This window comes from Gorilla gorilla, chromosome 6, assembly GCF_029281585.2.
Source record: "Gorilla gorilla gorilla isolate KB3781 chromosome 6, NHGRI_mGorGor1-v2.1_pri, whole genome shotgun sequence".
In the NCBI taxonomy this organism is placed as follows: Eukaryota; Metazoa; Chordata; class Mammalia; order Primates; family Hominidae; genus Gorilla; species Gorilla gorilla.
This window is the reverse complement of record NC_073230.2, coordinates 94,859,498-94,870,744: the sequence shown is the minus strand read 5'-3', so window position 1 is coordinate 94,870,744 and position 11,247 is coordinate 94,859,498. Positions and strand designations below refer to the sequence as shown.

The 11,247-nt window shown below is 37.1% G+C and overlaps 1 long non-coding RNA gene across 1 annotated transcript; it reads right to left on the bottom strand.

The window, feature by feature from the left end:
- Positions 1–280: 280 nt before the first annotated feature.
- On the bottom strand, positions 281–3,991 carry LOC129534612 (uncharacterized). Its single transcript, XR_008681246.2, has 2 exons — positions 3,799–3,991; positions 281–561 (listed from the first exon to the last, which is right to left on the bottom strand). It is a non-coding gene; the product is annotated as an uncharacterized lncRNA (long non-coding RNA).
- Between the last annotated feature and the right edge of the window lie 7,256 nt (positions 3,992–11,247).

Below are 11,247 nucleotides of genomic sequence, written 5' to 3'. Positions count from 1 at the left end.
TTGCTATAGACATTAGCAAGTCATTCCTTTCATCTGTGATTGTATACGAAGTGTTAGCTCTAGAGTGTGAGCTGCCATCCATCAGAGACAACGTTTGCTTCTCCTGTGTAACAATGTCACAACACTGTAAGTTCAATAACATTGCCTAAGTAGTCAGGCAATGAAACCAATATGCATGAAATGCTATCATTGTCGTTGGCTTAAAGGCAAAATATGTTGAACCAAGGTTATTTTCTTATTCAATTAACATTTACAGAAAACCTATTATGTGCCACGCATCTTGACACAAATTTTTTATTTGTTCCTAATAACAACCTGTGAGGTATGTGTTACTTTCCAGATGGGGAAATAGAAAGCCAGAGAGATTAAGTGACTCTTTTAAAGTTACTTAGCTGGTAATTGATGGAAGGTTGATTCAAATCAAGGCTGATTGATTCAACATGTAAGCTCTTTCCGCCCCATTTCTGCTTACATCTCTAGCTCCAGACTTTGATGTTTGGCCAAGAAGAGACTTTTCAGAGTGGTAGAAAGCCATTTCCTACTAATCTAAAATAAGGATTCCTGCATGGAGATAAAATTGAATATTATTTTTTCCCATTATTTTTGATAGAAAGCCATTTCCTACTAATCTAAAATAAGAATCCCTGCATGGAGATAAAATTGAATATTTTTTTCCTATTATTTTTGAAACATCTTCAACACTTTCCTTAGGGAAAAACAGTGGGTAGACAGCATCACTCTTATCTTTTTTTTTTCTTCTATCATTTGCCCTTCACAATTCAATGGAGGAAACTGTACATTTCAGTGGGAAGATTCTATTATTCTACTACTGCAAGACAGCCTTATCTTCTGCATATCATTTATTTTTGAAGCTGTAAACTGGCTGAATTCTTTAGTCTTTCCAACTTTAAAACTAGAAATTTTGCTCCAAAATTAAAGAGTATCAGGAATACAAAGGAGAACAGGAAAATCTGAGACCTTTTTCATTTAAGATCAATGAATTATTTGGTTATATAGATATTTGAAGTATAGTTAACAGATATCAAAAAGAAGTCCTGGGTTACACTCAGTCATGGCTGCCACAGATGTCAAAACTTCACATGTGGGATGAAAGATTGTCCACTATGGAACAAGAGAGTTTGAAGTTCTTTAAGGATTCTGCAGTCTTACTACTAAGCAAAAGCCTGGCATTTTAGATCTCCTATAGCTGTTGAGCAGAATTGAACAGTCATTCTTGAATCATATTTACTACATTGCTACCTGATGACTAAAGTAAAGGCTCAAAACTTCAGCTGTATCTAGGAAGGTTTTGGGATCCTCAGTTCCCTGAACTTTTTGAACTACAAAGTGTATATTATTCCCATCCACCAGAATTTAGCTCTGGGGAGACAAACTCTGGAGAAGGAGTTTTCATGAAATAGATTTTCCATGTGAATTACTTGAACTGTTGTATAAAGAACTCAGAAAAAAAAATGTGTATGCATACAAACCATACATTTTAAAAACCTAGTGACTACTGATCATGGGGCGAGACACAGAAAGAGAGATAAGACAGGTCTATAGGCTTCCCATGTATACCTCAACACCTGGCCTCTTGGGCCCTGTGATGAGAAGGCTGAAACACAAAGGAATCTGAACAGGGACACTGCATACAAATACTGAATTATATGCTACATAAAGGTTTTAAAATGCACCAGGCCTGGGAAGAACCCCAACTAGAATAGAAACTGTAGCAAATGTATCTAACTGTATTAAAAATGAGTAACAGAACACTACAGGAGGTGTAAAAGAAGAACTAACTTATTCTGGAAAACAATATTTTGATTGAATAGTATGAGGCTAAAGACAAAAAGAACTGCACACAAATAATATACTTTCCTTAGTAAATTTGTTCCCAAATGGGTACAGATTCATATTTCAGAAGCTATTTTCTTTGTATGCTAGGGTTGAAAAAAATACATGTATATATTGAAGAAAATGAGAGTCAGTTTTCTCTTTGTCTATAATAGAAAAGTTATATATAAGAAAAGGAATAGCTAGAATAAACCCTGTAGTATTGAATGGGAATTGTAGATATCAATATGAATTCATCATTTTTAAAGATAAATACCGACATAAACTTAGACATATGTGTATGCAATAACCAGTATAATATGTGTATTCTGAAACCATGTTCACTGACAGGTATTAAAAGTAGTGACACTCTGTTAGTAGTAAGCACACCTGTCACCCAGATTTTTGTTTCTAATACCTTTATCTAATAAAAGGAACCAGAACTCCTTGGAGATATAGTTGATTCCAAGGCTGGCACAGAAAATATACAAGATAAGACTTTAGCCCCACGCAGCAGCAGGAAGTACGACAGTGCTCAAAAAAGAATAGGGCATGTTGAAAGGGCACAGGAGCCAAATGGAAAAGATCCCAATGCCCAAAGCTAGAAAAATTTACAAAAAGAAAAAATATAATTGGATTATAATCCATAGAATAAAGTAAATATCTGTGGTGCCATAGTGATAAAGATAAGTATTTGAGTAGATACATAAATGTAGGAGAAGAGGCAGCTCTTTTTAGAAAAAGATTCCAATTAATAAGTAAGGAAGGAATGAGGGAAATGGAAAATCACCATTAGAACACCACTAATGAATGCTGAAATTGTTGGGTAAAAGTTTGAGGAGAAATAATATTTGCATTTGAAAGTAACTCTTACAAAATATTTATTAATTAAAAAAGAAATATAGTAACTTTAGAGTAGAGAAAACTGGGAGACACCACTTTTAGAAAGTGATCCAGGTCAACATAACCAATAATTAGATACATTGACATCATACATGATATACATATATTGACGATACACTGAGAGGGGCATATCACTTCTGTAGTATTCTTGCCAAAAATGCATAATCTCAATCTAATCATGAGAAACATCAAATAGAACCAAATTGATGGAAATTCTACAAAATAGCTGACCAGGACTCTTCAGAAGTGTCTGTTGTATCTGATGTAACAGATCAGAGGAAACCATAAAGACATCACAACTAAATGAGACATGAGATCCTGACTAGGACTCTGGAACATAAACATAACATTAAAAGAAAAATTGGTGAAATTTGAAAAATGTCTGTAATTTAATTAATAGTATTGTAACAATGTTAACTTCTTGGTTTTGACCATTAAAGCAACTGTATTTTTCTATTTTTATAACTTTTCTGTAAGTAATGTTCTTATAAAACAAGAAGTTTTTAAAAATTGAAATAAAATGTACTAGAATATTGAGAATAGCTATCTTTGGAAAGTGAAAGTGCAGACGATTTTTATTTTTTCCTTAATTTTGTTTTCCAAAATCTCTACAATGAGCATGTGATATTTAGAAAATGCATTACTATTTTTATTTTTGGCCAGGAAATCCCTTATGTATGGCTTTAGTTGTAAAAAAATTAACAAATCGTGTTTTAATTTTAAAAGATAATGCAAAAATGTTTATATGACGTATTAGAAAGTGTCTGTAAGCTTTAATAGCAAAGGAGATTCCACACCAGTTAATGCTGTTTTTTGCATAGATACTTAAATTGTCATTAAGTCATCCTTTATGTTTTAATTACAAGCATACTGCTTACCATTTTTGAAAGCCGAGATGATCCCAGATATAATGGGTATAGGTGGAAAATGCTACTTTCTCTTGAGTAATTGAAGAATGTCATGATGTTCTCTTTTAATATCATGCTCAATCACACCTGCCAGATACGATTTTTAATTTTCAAAATATTATGAGACTATCAAATGTACTTGTTAAAAACTTACTTCTTTCTTGGAAGATTTGGAAGGCTTCAGAGTCATTATTTTGACATGTCATGATATAATTCTGCAGCTGTGATAGATGGCACTGAAAGTAAGCCTGCTTCTTTTTAAGCTTCTGGACAAATGCTGAGGAACAGTCAAAATTAGCAGAAGTAGGCTTTCACTGCTATTGGTGAAATCCCTGGAACCTGAAGGATCCACTGTAAAAACAGATGGAGATCTTAGTTTCTAAATAATTTGAAAAAAAAAAACACAACATTTAAAGTAGAAGTAAATGTACTCTCAGAAGAGTTACAGAAAAACTGAGCAGGTATTCAGAGAATTAATGGAAGGCTTATGTGATAGAAAACGTTCTAAGTCATTATTTTAACCTGCTTCCCTCCAACCCCTTCACATCCAGAACTACTTTTCACAGGATACATTTTAAAGATATCTACTTATTGTGTGTGTGTGTGTGTGTGTGTGTGTGTGTGTGTAAACATACATTCAGCATCTGCAAAGCACAATAAAGCAAAACACAATAAAATGAAGTACATGTACTCACTTAAAATGGCACAATGACCTTTTAACATAAGAATGTTTAGTATTGTCATTTTTATTTAAACTAGTCAAGCTTGAACGCCGGCAGGATCTCTGAACAATAGTTTTCAGGTAAATAAAAAATGTAATTTTATCGTTCTTTAAAAATAACAATGAACAGAGCATTACAGTGCTGCTTTTTTGCCTCATATTTCATCTCACCTTGACCACATGTGGTTAATAAAAGAGTACTTATTATTATTTTTTAAATTTTATTTCAATCGTTTTCGGAGAATAGATGGTGTTTGCATATATGCATAAGTCTTTTAGTTGTGATTTCTGAGATTTTGGTGCACCCATTACCTGAGCAGCATACACTGTACCCAATGTGTAGTCTTTTATCCCTTACTACCCTCCCACACTTCCCCATGAGTCTCCAAAGTCCGTTATATCATTCTTATGCCTTTGCATCCTTCTGGCTTAGTTCTCATAAGTGAGAAGAGAAGTTATTTGGTTTAACATTTGTGACTTACTTCACTTAACAATAACAGTCTCCGACTCCATCCAGGTTCCTGAAAATGCCCTTATTTTGTTCCCTTTTATGGCTGAGATGTATCTATATCTATATCTGTCTATATCTATATCTCAATCACATTTTCTTTGGATACTCCAACCTGAGCTCTTGTATCTTCCTTGTTAGTCAATCATAATCTGGATGAAGTTTCGTCTACTGTGCACAGATCTTTCAGCATCAAAGATGTTGGAGGGGCTGGGTACGGTGGCTCATGCTTGTAATCTCAGCACTTTGGGAAGTCGAGGCAGGCAGATTACTTGAGGCCAGGAGTTTGAGATCAGCCTGGCCATCGTGGTGAAACCCTGTCTCTACTATACATATGCAGAATTAGCAGGGCATGGTGGCAGGCACCTCTAGTTTTTTGCCTGCCAGTCTAAGTCATTATTTAGCCTTCATTGGCTTTGTTACAGAATGCGTTCTAATTAGATAAACCCCAAACAGATGGTACAGATTACGGGCAGTAGCTCTGTATAAGTGTAACTAATTTGAGAAAAAATAAAAAATTGGTTTATAAATGAATCCTCATATTTTAAATTATTTACTTAATAGGATTTAAGGATTAGAATAAAAACCCTGTACTTTGATCATTTACTCACTTCTATCTGGCACAAGATTCAGACCTCAGCTCTCCATTTCTCTCTCTCTAGCTCTTATTCTTGGCCACGGGACCAACCCTCACAGGGGCACTCTATGCAGAAGCTTCCTTCCTAAATTGGAACTCCCACTTTGACCACTCTCCTTTGTAAACAGAAATAAAACTGAATTCTGCATGTTGTCCCAGAGGCCAGATGCTTGTGTTAATCTTCCATTCTTCCAGCTTGAAAACACATCTGACACTTTCTTTAATGACCACCCTATCATATTTATTGACCAGAACCTGTGGAGTCTTTCTCTGTGACGGTTTCATTGAATCCTTTACCTGATTATATGCCACTTGCCCACTTAGGAACCTTCAATTCCCCTACGTGTACAGGCTCAAATTCAAGCTCCTTACTAGCATCTGAGGCCATAATCGAATGTTTCTTTTACTTAAACTCTCTGTCCTAGACTGGTTGTTATTGTCGCAAAATGTGGCATCTGCAACTTTCTTTTTTTTTTTTTTCCAGACAGGGTATCACTCTGTTGCCCAGATTGGAGTGCAGTGGCATGATTGGCTTACCACAGCCTCCACCTCTGAGGCTAAATGATCCTCCCATCTCTCAGCCTCCCCATAGCTGGCGCTAAAGGCATGTACCATGATGCCCGGTTAATTTTGTATTTTTTTGTCGAGAGGGGTTTTGCTATGTGGCCCAGGCTGGTCTGGAGCTCCTGGGCTCAAGCAATCTGCCCACCTTGGCCTCCCAAAGTGCTGGCATTACAGGCGTGAGCCACTGTGCCTGGCCTGCAATCTCATTTTTAAGTCTTTGCTCAGATCAGCACTTCCACTTGGAAAGATCTCTCTGGTTCTCTTTATCTATCTCCTTCCTGCATTTCCTATACAATATTTCCCACGTTTCATTTCCCCCTTGATGCATTTCTCATTACATTATCATACATTGTTAGAGTTTCTGAACTCTGTAAGAATTTGCCTTTACTAGTCTGTTGGCTTGTTTGACTATTTTCATATGCTTCCTTTTTCTATTTAATATCTTGTTTAAATTTTCAGTTTATAGATTACTTAAAGTAAAAAACCATGCGCCCATTTCCCGAGTTTTAGTAATTTAAAAATTACTGTAATATGCAAACTTACGTCATGAAAATTAAGGGGTATCAGTCAGAGTTTGATGTTAGAAAAAATGGCTTTGACAAACTTTTACAGAAAATGAATCTGTTTGAAGGGAGTCCACACATTCATTCTGGAAGCTTGGAGATCAAGAATAAGAAATAGATAAGGACAAATGAAGGTTGGCCAGAGAATAAGAAGTATAGCTGGTCATGGTTCAAGAGCACCCAATCACTGGAGCTGCCACTAGTGGACACTTAAGCTACTGTCTTCTCGTGTCTGCCAGACTGTTCAGCACTAAATGCTCAAGGCCTCTGCCACTGGATGCCACACCTATCCCTGCAAAATAATTGATGCTGCTGCTTCTGCCACTGATAGTTTTTCAGGTTCCTGAATCTTTGGAAGTCCAGTTGGTGGTGTCCAACTGGTCAAGTCTGCATTCTGAGCCTACATCTGGCTTTCAGGAAGACAGGAAGGGAGTATCTTCAATCCCTTTGGCTTCTGGAGTGGGAAGGGATACACACACAACTAGGGAATGTCTCATAATAGGAAGGATTGTCTGGATGCTGGGTACCTAAAAATAACCAATGTCTAACACACAGGCCTAGCTGTGCCACTGTTCAGTGCAATGGCAGGGATTTACCACCAACTTAAAATGTTTTATACATACTTTTGTATAAAAGTATATTTTTATTTCCTGAAAGCAGTGACATTTTCCCATAAGTGTCATATCATAAATTAGTGAACTTTAACATTCTATCCTAATTCTCATAACCTTGTCTGCCTTTAAACACGACTGCAAGATGGGAATGGTAATGTCAGCAAGAACCTTCCTTCTCCCCATGACACATCAGCAACCACATATGAACCAATTCTTTTTGTGAGAACTTCAGAAACTAATTGAGGGACTCCTGCACTCCAGGCAAGCATGAGACCGGCACATTGAAGCCAGTAAGAAAATTCGACTCTCTTTCTCACCATAATCCCTACCCCCAGCATACTGCCATATGATTGGGAGGAAGTTTCCATCTCCCAGCTTCTCCCTGGGGAGTTAAGGAAAGGACTGGATCATATATCCAATGTTCTTATTCTTCTGAGGGTTGCTCAAGGAACTGGCTTCTGTCTCACTGGCCTTAGGTTCTGACCAGACCCAATGTACTCTAGATGCTGGGAGCCACTGAGAAAGAACAAAAACAGTGATTTACTGCAGCCCACATGCACTTGCCATAGCCCCTCCACCTGGCTTGGTGCAGAGCAAGTGGTCAAAAAAACCCAGATTCCAGCTTCTCCCTGGGGAGGGAAAGAGTTGGGCCATGTGCGCAACATTCCAAATTTTCCTACCTACAAGAAATAGATAAATTCCTAGAAACCTACAGTCTACCAATACTGAATCATGAAGAAATGGAAAACCTGAACAGATCTATAACTTGTAAGGAGATTGAATCAAGAATCAGAAATCTCCCAACAAAGAAAAGCCCAGGACCAGATGGCCTCACTGGTGAACTCTACCAACATTTAAAGAATTAATGTCAATCCTTCTCAAACTCCCTCAGAAAATTGAATAGGAGGAAGGCTTCCAAATCCATTTTGCAGGACCAGCATTATCCTGACACCAAAGCCAAAGACACTATTTTTTAACAACAACAACAAACAACTATAGGCCAATAATCTTGATGATCATAGATGCAAAATTTCTCACCAAAAAACTAGCAAATTAAATTCAACAGCATATTAAAAGAATCATATACCAGGATCAAGTGAAATTTATCCTTGGGATTCAAGGATGGTTCAACATACAAAAATCAATTAACCTGATACACAATATTACCAAGATGATGAAGGATAAAAATCACATGAGAAAAGCATTTGATAAAACTTAACACACTTCCATAGTAACTCTCAAAGAACTAGCAGCAGAAGTAAATTGCTTCAACATAATAAAGGCCATACATGGAAAGCCCACAGCCAGCATTATATTCAATGGGAAAAGTTGAAATATTTTCCTTTAGGACCCAGAACAAGGCCAGGATACCCACCGTCGCCACTTCTATTCAACATAGTACTGGAAGTCCTAGCGAGAGCAATCAGGCAAGGAAAAATTTTTAAATGCATCCATATCAGAAAGGAAGAAGTAAAACTGTCTGTGTTTGCTGATGATGTGATCTTATATATGTTGGAGTTCTCATTTTACCATTTTTTTTTCTTTGAAGTGAAAGGCAATAAAGTGAAAGGCAATGAAGTGAAAGGCAATATTTCTTTGAAGTGCAATAAAAAGAAGTTTTTATTGCAAAGCAAAAGTACACAAGAGTTCAAGTGTAATTGGGAAAGTCGCCATTTACGTATCTTAGTACCACTTTTAGTTTTCTGTTTTTTATCTCTGGGCTTTATTTTAGACAGTTTCTTCAATTCTGCCATCTGGAGATTTCCCCCTGTTTCATTTATTCCTATATGAATTTTTTGTTAATATTTGTAGTATTTTGTCTGTCATTTCTATGTGTTTGCTGTTGGGGGTGTTTCTACACAAATTCAGCCTACCTTTGTAAATTTCTCCTAACTGCTTTTCACAGTGACCAACTCTTCCTGGTCTGCCCAGGATTTTCCCAGTTTCAGCACTGGAAGTCTCATGCCCTGGGAAATCCCTCAGTCCTCTACAGACTGGGATGATTTGTCATTGAATTGCTTTTTATCATTCCACATTGTGAGAGAAGCAAAAGGTCATTAATTGTTTACATTACTTCAGTAGTGGGTTGTCTATGAATTCTTATAAATAGCAAAAAGCTATCATGTTCTCCCAAGTAAAATCTTTTCCAAGTACTGTTTTGGCCCACACTTCCTGAAAAACAAAGCCTGATTCAAAAGCTTATTGGGAAGTAAATTTGGGGAAAACAGCAGCAAGGCAGAGAAGAAAGGGGACCAAAATGCAAAGAGAGCATACTACTTAAGCTGTCCACAGCCTCAAAGGAAAAACAGTAGGTTGCTGATTCTCATATAAATTCTCCAGAAGGGCAATTCCTGGAATTCAAGTAATGTATCAGCTGGCTGCTGCTGTCTCTTTGTCTTTCATTGGTTGAAGTCCTCCTAGGAGTCATTAAATCCATTGTACTTCCGGGTAGCATTCCCGGGCAGCCACTGGAGAAGTAACACCTTCTCTTGGTCCAATCTGGTGATGGAGCAGACATTGCAGTCAGTAGTGCCAATGGGAACTGGTCCAAGGGTGTGCATGGCAGTGGCAGAAGTCACGGCATTAAACTATAAGACCAGTGGGCAGTGCCAGGGTCCTTCCAGCTGGGAAGCAAAGAAAGTGGGGGATTGTGGGGAGAGTGGATAGGCGAAGCTGAGTAGCTCTGGTATGACACAGAGTCTGGATCTGATACAGATATTAAATAAAAACTACTCCCTCTTTATCCCACCACACACCTATTTGCACCTGCTTTATTGCTTAATTGTAGTGATGAATGTAAACGTCTTTAGCTATGTCATAATCTGCTAAAGGCAGGATTTTATATGTATTTTTCTATGATATCTAGTAGACTATTGGCAGAAGCTTAATAAATATTTTATGAAATCATGGCACACTGCTTGAAATATAGATATATAGATCAGTCTATAATTATGAAGCTCATTGTACTATGTGACTTTCTAGCAAATAGAAACATAGTATAAGATGATAGTTCCAATGGTCTTGGAAGCCAGGAATTCTCTCACTCTGCCATCCCATTATAATTGACAACTCTCAGTCATAAACAAATTTACCTATCTGGGTGTCTAGAACTCTGTAATTTGGTGATTCTGGTTCAGCTACCCCTTACTTTATGAATTTATTTGCTCATTCAGTCCATTGAGTTTCTACTATGTGCCAGATACTATGTTGGGCTTGGATAATAAAGATTAAATGTGTATACATCCTGTCCTTGCCCTCAAGAGACTGAAAGTATGGTTGGGAATTTATTCTCCACCTGGAATTCTCCGTGTCTTTGTGCCCATCAAATGTCCTTCTTCTTGTAAGGACATTAGTCGTTGGATTTGAGCTCACCCTAATCCAGTGTGGCTTCATCTTAACTAGATTATATCTGCAAAGACACTATTTCCAAATAAGGTCACATTTTGAGGTTCTGGGTACACAAGAAATAATAATAATAATAATAATTCTGAACAAATAATACAGAATTTTGTCCCTTATCTCCAAGAAACGGGATAGTTTTGCTTGTTTGTTCAAATTGTGCTTAATACTATCAACACCTCTACATATTTCAGTAAGAATAGTTATTTTTATTCTGCTTGAGACAAGAGTATGTACATTTCTCATAATACGAAGGTTCTGGTGTTCTTTAGCACTGACGTAATTGACCCTACACTAGGGAAAGAACAGGGCAGATAAGGCATTCTTCAGACAATTCCCTCTTCTAGATCCAAAGTTGATCCTGATGCCAAAAAATCAGTACCAGAAGACCAGAGGTGGCCCAGGCCAGGAAATAAGAGAGTCATGGGAGATTCCCCTTTTAGCATTCACTCAATGATTAAGGCATGACCCATGGCTTGTTGATTATTTTTGACCTGTCATTGTCTATTTTCCTATCACTGATAGAAAAAGGTATTTGGTGTCACATTATTCTTCCCAATTCTAGTTGGAACACATCCTCCCTTTCACTTCTTCATG